The sequence below is a fragment of the Salmo salar genome, chromosome ssa09, assembly GCF_905237065.1.
Source record: "Salmo salar chromosome ssa09, Ssal_v3.1, whole genome shotgun sequence".
Classification (NCBI taxonomy): domain Eukaryota; kingdom Metazoa; phylum Chordata; class Actinopteri; order Salmoniformes; family Salmonidae; genus Salmo; species Salmo salar.
In genome coordinates this window covers 151403617-151412284 of record NC_059450.1, presented here as the reverse complement: position 1 = coordinate 151412284, position 8668 = coordinate 151403617, and the positions used below count along the sequence as shown (strand labels likewise).

Here is an 8668-nt window from a genome sequence, read left to right as displayed (position 1 = left end):
TAACCTTCACTATGTCACCAGGACATATACAGGATACTACCCTCCACAACACTATGTCACCAGGACATATACAGGATACTACTCTCCACAACATCACCTTCACTATGTCACCAGGACATATACAGGATACTACCCTCCACAACATAACCTTCACTATGTCACCAGGACATATACAGGATACTACCCTCCACAGCATAACCTTCACTATGTCACCAGGACATATACAGAATACTACCCTCCACAACATAACCTTCACTATGTCACCAGGACATATACAGGATACTACCCTCCACAACATAACCTTCACTATGTCACCAGGACATATACAGGATACTACCCTCCACAACATAACCTTCACTATGTCACCAGGACATATACAGGATACTACCCTCCACAGCATAACCTTCACTATGTCACCAGGACATATACAGGATACTACCCTCCACAACACTATGTCACCAGGACATATACAGGATACTACTCTCCACAACACAACCTTCACTATGTCACCAGGACATATACAGGATACTGCCCTCCACAACATAACCTTCACTATGTCACCAGGACATATACAGGATACTACCCTCCACAACATAACCTTCACTATGTCACCAGGACATATACAGGATACTACCCTCCACAACATAACTTTCCCTATGTCACCAGGACATATACAGGATACTACCCTCCACAACATAACCTTCACTATGTCACCAGGACATATACAGGATACTACCCTCCACAACATAACCTTCACTATGTCACCAGGACATATACAGGATACTACCCTCCACAACATAACCTTCACTATGTCACCAGGACATATACAGGATACTACCCTCCACAACATAACCTTCACTATGTCACCAGGACATATACAGGATACTACCCTCCACAACATAACCTTCCCTATGTCACCAGGACATATACAGGATACTACCCTCCACAACATAACCTTCACTATGTCACCAGGACATATACAGGATACTACCCTCCACAACATAACTTTCCCTATGTCACCAGGACATATACAGGATACTACCCTCCACAACATAACCTTCACTATGTCACCAGGACATATACAGGATACTACCCTCCACAACATAACCTTCACTATGTCACCAGGACATATACAGGATACTACCCTCCACAACATAACCTTCACTATGTCACCAGGACATATACAGGATACTACCCTCCACAACATAACCTTCACTATGTCACCAGGACATATACAGGATACTACCCTCCACAACATAACCTTCCCTATGTCACCAGGACATATACAGGATACTACCCTCCACAACATAACCTTCACTATGTCACCAGGACATATACAGGATACTACCCTCCACAACATAACCTTCACTATGTCACCAGGACATATACAGGATACTACCCTCCACAACATAACCTTCACTATGTCACCAGGACATATACAGGATACTACCCTCCACAACATAACCTTCACTATGTCACCAGGACATATACAGGATACTACCCTCCACAACATAACCTTCACTGTCACCAGGACATATACAGGATACTACCCTCCACAACATAACCTTCACTATGTCACCAGGACATATACAGGTTACTACCCTCCACAACATAAACTTCACTATGTCACCAGGACATATACAGGATACTACCCTCCACAACATAACCTTCACTATGTCACCAGGACATATACAGGATACTACCCTCCACAACATAACCTTCACTATGTCACCAGGACATATACAGGTTATTACCCTCCACAACATAACCTTCACTATGTCACCAGGACATATACAGGATACTACCCTCCACAACATAACCTTCACTATGTCACCAGGACATATACAGGATACTACCCTCCACAACATAACCTTCACTATGTCACCAGGACATATACAGGTTACTACCCTCCACAACATAAACTTCACTATGTCACCAGGACATATACAGGATACTACCCTCCACAACATAACCTTCACTATGTCACCAGGACATATACAGGATACTACCCTCCACAACATAACCTTCACTATGTCACCAGGACATATACAGGATACTACCCTCCACAACATAACCTTCACTATGTCACCAGGACATATACAGGTTATTACCCTCCACAACATAACCTTCACTCCAAATCAAAACTCCAAAAACACAAACTGATTTTGGACCAAATTACCTGGAAGGATTCCTACTTCCAAAGAATCATATTTCCAAGCTATACAGCAAATTCAGTGGCAAACAAACAACAGAAACCTTAAAACAACATCCAACCTGGAACTGAGTGAGTAATGTTTAGTCTGAAGCTACTTTTAAAGCCAAGAAGAAAAATAGTTTACAATGATATATTTGACTTTGTAAGGACTGAATGCTAAGTTAAGGCTACCAAGCTTGTTAGGACAGAACAGATCTGACTGCAACTTGAATTAGCACTGAGGTGTGAAGTGAGAGGTGTCAAAGCCCTTGAGCCCAACAACTGCAGGAGAGTTTCACAGCCTCCCCCATCCAAATGCAGAGGCCTTTGAAGCTCCATCCCGCTGTTCAGAGATCATTACAATACAGTGTCCTCTGGATGTAAAAAATGAGAAGGAATGAAAAGAGCACAAAAAGTAGCTTCTTATGGAAAATCAAGAGCAATTTTTTGCTATTATAAAAATCTGTTAACACTTATAAAAATGGAACGTAACCAACTTACTCTTCCGCACAGACCATCCCCTGGCATGGTGCTTTATTAACCAGACCATCTCCTGGCATGGTGCTATATTAACCAGACCATCTCCTGGCATGGCACAGTGCTATATTAACCAGACCATCCCCTGGTACAGTGCTATATTAACCAGACCATCCCCTGGCATGGTGCTATATTAACCAGACCATCTCCTGGCATGGTGCTATATTAACCAGACCATCCCCTGGCATGGTGCTATATTAACCAGACCATCTCCTGGCATGGTGCTATATTAACCAGACCATCTCCTGGCATGGTGCTATATTAACCAGACCATCTCCTGGCATGGTGCTATATTAACCAGACCATCCCCTGGCATGGTGCTATATTAACCAGACCATCCCCTGGCATGGTGCTATATTAACCAGACCATCTCCTGGCATGGTGCTATATTAACCAGACCATCCCCTGGCATGGTGCTATATTAACCAGACCATCCCCTGGCATGGTGCTATATTAACCAGACCATCCCCTGGCATGGTGCTATATTAACCAGACCATCCCCTGGCATGGTGCTATATTAACCAGACCATCCCCTGGCATGGTGCTATATTAACCAGACCATCCCCTGGCATGGTGCTATATTAACCAGACCATCCCCTGGCATGGTGCTATATTAACCAGACCATCTCCTGGCATGGTGCTATATTAACCAGACCATCCCCTGGCATGGTGCTATATTAACCAGACCATCCCCTGGCATGGTGCTATATTAACCAGACCATCCCCTGGCACGGTGCTATATTAACCAGACCATCCCCTGGCACAGTGCTATATTAACCAGACCATCCCCTGGCATGGCACAGTGCTATATTAACCAGACCATCCCCTGGTACAGTGCTATATTAACCAGACCATCCCCTGGCATGGCACAGTGTTACATTAACCAGACCATCCCCTGGCATGGCACAGTGCTATATTAACCAGACCATCCCCTGGCATGGTGCTATATTAACCAGACCATCCCCTGGCACGGTGCTATGTTAACCAGACCATCCCCTGGCACGGTGCTATATTAACCAGACCATCTCCTGGCACAGTGCTATATTAACCAGACCATGCCCTGGCACGGTGCTATATTAACCAGACCATCCCCTGGCACGGTGCTATATTAACCAGACCATCCCCTGGCACAGTGCTATATTAACCAGACCATCCCCTGGCATGGTGCTATATTAACCAGACCATCCCCTGGCACAGTGCTATATTAACCAGACCATCCCCTGGCACAGTGCTATATTAACCAGACCATCCCCTGGCATGGTGCTATATTAACCAGACCATCCCCTGGCATGGTGCTATATTAACCAGACCATCCCCTGGCACGGTGCTATATTAACCAGACCATCCCCTGGCACGGTGCTATATTAACCAGACCATCCCCTGGCACGGTGCTATATTAACCAGACCATCCCCTGGCATGGCACAGTGCTATATTAACCAGACCATCTCCTGGCACAGTGCTATATTAACCAGACCATCCCCTGGCATGGTGCTATATTAACCAGACCATCCCCTGGCATGGCACAGTGCTATATTAACCAGACCATCCCCTGGTACAGTGCTATATTAACCAGACCATCCCCTGGCATGGCACAGTGTTACATTAACCAGACCATCCCCTGGCATGGCACAGTGCTATATTAACCAGACCATCCCCTGGCATGGCACAGTGCTATATTAACCAGACCATCCCCTGGTACAGTGCTATATTAACCAGACCATCCCCTGGCATGGCACAGTGTTACATTAACCAGACCATCCCCTGGCATGGCACAGTGCTATGTTAACCAGACCATCCCCTGGCACAGTGCTATATTAACCAGACCATCCCCTGGCATGGTGCTATATTAACCAGACCATCCCCTGGCATGGTGCTATATTAACCAGACCATCCCCTGGCATGGTGCTATATTAACCAGACCATCCCCTGGCATGGTGCTATATTAACCAGACCATCCCCTGGCATGGTGCTATATTAACCAGACCATCCCCTGGCATGGTGCTATATTAACCTGACCATCCCCTGGCATGGCCAGTGCTATATTAACCAGACCATCCCCTGGCATGGTGCTATATTAACCAGACCATCCCCTGGCATGGTGCTATATTAACCAGACCATCCCCTGGCACGGTGCTATATTAACCAGACCATCCCCTGGCACGGTGCTATATTAACCAGACCATCCCCTGGCACGGTGCTATATTAACCAGACCATCCCCTGGCACGGTGCTATATTAACCAGACCATCCCCTGGCACGGTGCTATATTAACCAGACCATCCCCTGGCACAGTGCTATATTAACCAGACCATCCCCTGGCACAGTGCTATATTAACACAGACCATCCCCTGGCACGGTGCTATATTAACACAGACCATCCCCTGGCATGGTGCTATATTAACCAGACCATCCCATGGCATGGTGCTATATTAACCAGACCATCCCCTGACATGGCACAGTGCTATATTAACCAGACCATCCCCTGACATGGCACAGTCCTATATTAACCAGACCATCCCCTGACATGGCACAGTGCTATATTAACCAGACCATCCCCTGGCATGGTGCTATATTAACCAGACCACCCCTGGCATGGCACAGTGCTATATTAACCAGACCATCCCCTGGCATGGCACAGTGCTATATTAACCAGACCATCCCCTGGCATGGCACAGTGCTATATTGACACAGACCAACCCCTGGCATGGCACAGTGCTATATTAACCAGACCATCCCCTGGCACAGTGCTATATTAACACAGACCATCCCCTGGCATGGTGCTATATTAACACAGACCATCCCCTGGCATGGTGCTATATTAACCAGACCATCCCATGGCATGGTGCTATATTAACCAGACCATCCCCTGACATGGCACAGTGCTATATTAACCAGACCATCCCCTGACATGGCACAGTGCTATATTAACCAGACCATCCCCTGACATGGCACAGTGCTATATTAACCAGACCATCCCCTGGCATGGTGCTATATTAACCAGACCACCCCTGGCATGGCACAGTGCTATATTAACCAGACCATCCCCTGGCATGGCACAGTGCTATATTAACCAGACCATCCCCTGGCATGGCACAGTGCTATATTGACACAGACCAACCCCTGGCATGGCACAGTGCTATATTAACCAGACCATCCCCTGGCATGGTGCTATATTAACCAGACCATCCCCTGGCATGGTGCTATATTAACCAGACCATCCCCTGGCATGGTGCTATATTAACCAGACCATCCCCTGGCATGGTGCTATATTAACCAGACCATCCCCTGGCATGGTGCTATATTAACCAGACCATCCCCTGGCATGGTGCTATATTAACCAGACCATCCCCTGGCACAGTGCTATATTAACCAGACCATCCCCTGGCATGGCACAGTGCAATATTAACCAGACCATCCCCTGGCATGGCACAGTGCTATATTAACCAGACCATCCCCTGGCACAGTGCTATATTAACCAGACCATCCCCTGGCACAGTGCTATATTAACCAGACCATCCCCTGGCACAGTGCTATATTAACCAGACCATCCCCTGGCATGGTGCTATATTAACCAGACCATCCCCTGGCATGGTGCTATATTAACCAGACCATCCCCTGGCATGGTGCTATATTAACCAGACCATCCCCTGGCACAGTGCTATATTAACCAGACCATCCCCTGGCATGGCACAGTGCAATATTAACCAGACCATCCCCTGGCACAGTGCTATATTAACCAGACCATCCCATGGCATGGTGTTATATTAACCAGACCATCCCCTGGCATGGCACAGTGCTATATTAACCAGACCATCCCCTGGCATGGTGCTATATTAACCAGACCATCCCCTGGCATGGCACAGTGCTATATTAACCAGACCATCCCCTGGCATGGCACAGTGCTATATTAACCAGACCATCCCCTGGCATGGTGTTATATTAACCAGACCATCCCCTGGCATGGTGTTATATTAACCAGACCATCCCCTGGCATGGTGTTATATTAACCAGACCATCCCCTGGCATGGTGCTATATTAACCAGACCATCCCCTGGCATGGTGCTATATTAACCAGACCATCTCCTGGCATGGTGCTATATTAACCAGACCATCTCCTGGCATGGTGCTATATTAACCAGACCATCCCCTGGCATGGTGCTATATTAACCAGACCATCCCCTGGCACGGTGCTATATTAACCAGACTATCCCCTGGCATGGTGCTATATTAACCAGACCATCCCCTGGCACGGTGCTATATTAACCAGACCATCCCCTGGCATGGTGCTATATTAACCAGACCATCCCCTGGCATGGTGCTATATTAACCAGACCATCCCCTGGCATGGCACAGTGCTATATTAACACACTACTCCTCTGTTAAGAGGTGGTGTGCTTGCGATGGGTGGAAACTCAGGACACGAGACAATGAGGACTCTCTCAACCTGTACAAGTCTGTAACTGTAATGGTATAGGGCAATTCCAAACAGTTTCATCTGGACTTTCACATAATCAAAGAGATATCTCAGCAGGTTAAGGTTTCTCTTGAGAAAGATACCCCCACCTTAGCGGGTCAGACCAGACCTCTTCATTATACAACCCCACAGACCAGCAACCCCCAGACCTCTTCATTATATAAACCCACAGACCAGCAACCCCCAGACCCCTTCATTATATACTGCTTAAAAAAATAAAGGGAACACTTAAACAACACATCCTAGATCTGAATGAAATAAATAATCTTATTAAATACTTTTTTCTTTACATAGTTGAATGTGCTGACAACAAAATCACACAAAAATAATCAATGGAAATCCAATTTATGAACCCATGGATGTCTGGATTTGGAGTCACACTCAAAATTAAAGTGGAAAACCACACTACAGGCTGATCCAACTTTGATGTAATGTCCTTAAAACAAGTCAAAATGAGGCTCAGTAGTGTGTGTGGCCTCCACGTGCCTGTATGACCTCCCTACAACGCCTGGGCATGCTCCTGATGAGGTGGTGGATGGTCTCCTGAGGGATCTCCTCCCAGACCTGGACTAAAGCATCCGCCAACTCCTGGACAGTCTGTGGTGCAACGTGGCGTTGGTGGATGGAGCGAGACATGATGTCCCAGATGTGCTCAATTGGATTCAGGTCCGGGGAACGGGCGGGCCAGTCCATAGCATCATTGCCTTCCTCTTGCAGGAACTGCTGACACACTCCAGCCACATGAGGTCTAGCATTGTCTTGCATTAGGAGGAACCCAGGGCCAACCGCACCAGCGTATGGTCTCACAAGGGGTCTAAGGATCTCATCTCGGTACCTAATGGCAGTCAGGCTACCTCTGGCGAGCACATGGAGGGCTGTGCGGCCCCCCAAAGAAATGCCACCCCACACCATGACTGACCCACCACCAGACCGGTCATGCTGGAGGATGTTGCAGGCAGCAGAACGTTCTCCACAGCGTCTCCAGACTCTGTCACGCCTGTCACATGTGCTCAGTGTGAACCTGCTTTCATCTGTGAAGAGCACAGGGCACCAGTGTCGAATTTGCCAATCTTGGTGTTATCTGGCAAATGCCAAACGTCCTGCACGGTGTTGGGCTGTAAGCACAACCCCCACCTGTGGACGTCGGGCCCTCATACCACCCTCATGGAGTCTGTTTCTGACCGTTTGAGCAGACACATGCACATTTGTGGCCTGCTGGAGGTCATTTTGCAGGGCTCTGGCAGTGCTTCTCCTGCTCCTCCTTGCACAAAGGCGGAGGTAGCGGTCCTGCTGCTGGGTTGTTGCCCTCCTACGGCCTCCTCCACGTCTCCTGATGTACTGGCCTGTCTCCTGGTAGCGCCTCCATGCTCTGGACACTACGCTGACAGACACAGCAAACCTTCTTGCCACAGCTCGCATTGATGGGCCATCCTGGATGAGCTGCACTACCTGAGCCACTTGTG

The 8668-nt window shown here is 47.7% G+C and overlaps 1 protein-coding gene across 1 annotated transcript in view; it reads right to left on the bottom strand.

The window, feature by feature from the left end:
• Positions 1-8668, bottom strand: part of LOC106613245 (neuroserpin) — a 52173-nt gene that overhangs the window by 19359 nt on the left and 24146 nt on the right. The window lies entirely within an intron of this gene.